A 1,819-nucleotide genomic window follows, 5' to 3' on the forward strand; every position below is an offset into this window, starting at 1 on the left:
AAATTTTTACTATACTAGGCACCATCATCTTTTTCCTAGGCTACTGATAAAGCTTGCTCAGTCTATTTTGATTAGAATTTAACACATTTTCTAGATTGGAGCATAAAATCATATTCTTAAAAACAGGAATTAAATTGCGATAACAGCTCACAGTGAAAACACTACTAACTTTTTAAAGTACGGTAGTCTAGTGACTAGCAATTGGCTAGAGAATTTCAACTTTGTTTCACATTTCTTTGCTTGTATATGTAACACTTGGAAGTAGGGTAATATACCCTATCTCTTGCTTTAGTGACTTGAGACAATTTTGAAAAAAATCTGATATTAATTGAAGACATTAGGTACAGCAGATAAAGCAATTTCATTGCATGTATACCTACCTGCTCTGCATAGTTGATTTTACAAAATAAAGTGTTCTGAAATTTTTTTAATACTGTATTATGTTTAAGTCTTTACTTTTGGACCACACTAGCCACTTAGTGAGCTCTTTCACACTGGAGTCTCATATATTTTTTATTTTTTGAAAATTGCCTTGTTTCCCTTATAATTTCCTACTCTTTTTCTAGATTTCCTCTTTTTGAAATACTTGTGATGAAATCATAGGCTTTTTTTTTGCTTTTGCTGATCTTATATTTACTCTGATATTTTCCATTCTTTTGCATTAAAAAATTTTTGTTCATCATCCTCAATGATGTCCTAAATTTGATCTTTGTTTAATTTTATGACCTTTAAAATGACAACTATAAATACAAAAACATGTTTTAAGCTTTCTTGTTTTCTCTTCTGGACTTTCTATATTACATAATATTTACTTTTTTGGAGTTAGGCATCTGAAAAACACTTTATAAACTTCCTGACCTATTTTTTAGCATTACTTTCTTTTCCCATAATTATTCTTTTTTTTGTTTGTTTCTTTCCTTCATACATTTAAATTTTTTAATATACTGCCCTTTTCTATTGTATAAGATAACATTATATGGTGACATGGTATAAATTACTCATTCATTTCTAAATTAGATATACTACCTTTGGTACCATATAAATAGCATTCGAAATCCAACGTTATAACTCTCTACTGATATAGCCTCATAACTTTGTTTTTCATTAGCAGTATTTATTAATTTGATATTTAAGAGAACCTCTGTTTTGATATTTTGTCATCACCTGCATCAGTCTGCCAAATATAAGCAGAAAGAATTCATAAGGTACCACCTTCTGCTTCTAGTCTATTCTTCAGAAGTTACAGAGTCATAGAGTATAAAATAAAAGAGGAAAGAGACTGGAAAGTGTCCTACAAATGTAAGTAGCTTCTTTTCATTTACAATTCTATACTCTAGAGAACAGAGCAGCCTAACTATTTACTGTACAGACAGTTATTTTTGTCAAGTTTAAAATACACAGTGGAAAAAGAAAATAGCTCTTATGCCATGCTAAAATTTGTCAAATGTTCCCTTTACTTTATAGACATTAGGAAACTAGGGTTCTTTTTCTCAAGGGGAAACATCATGTGTTAAATTTGTATCACCTTCCTTACTGAAGTTTTGTTGTATACATACATTGCCTACAGAAACCTTGATTATGTGGCACTGAAGTGATTGGCTACTAATTGAAAGGTTGGAATCAACTCAATGACAGTGGGTTCTTGTAAAAGCCCTTAAGGTGCTGTCTGGTAAGTGTTCGACTGCTGACCTCAAGGTCTGATATTCAAACCCACTAAGCCCTCTGCAGGCAGGTGACGCATTCTACACTCTCAGGTATCAGGTATCAAAGACAAAAAAAAAAAAATCATAGCATTGAGAATGAGGGGGAGTGAGTAGTG

The sequence above is a fragment of the Echinops telfairi genome, unplaced genomic scaffold (assembly GCF_000313985.2).
Source record: "Echinops telfairi isolate 266 unplaced genomic scaffold, ASM31398v2 ScPeMD7_7401;HRSCAF=8416, whole genome shotgun sequence".
In the NCBI taxonomy this organism is placed as follows: domain Eukaryota; kingdom Metazoa; phylum Chordata; class Mammalia; order Afrosoricida; family Tenrecidae; genus Echinops; species Echinops telfairi.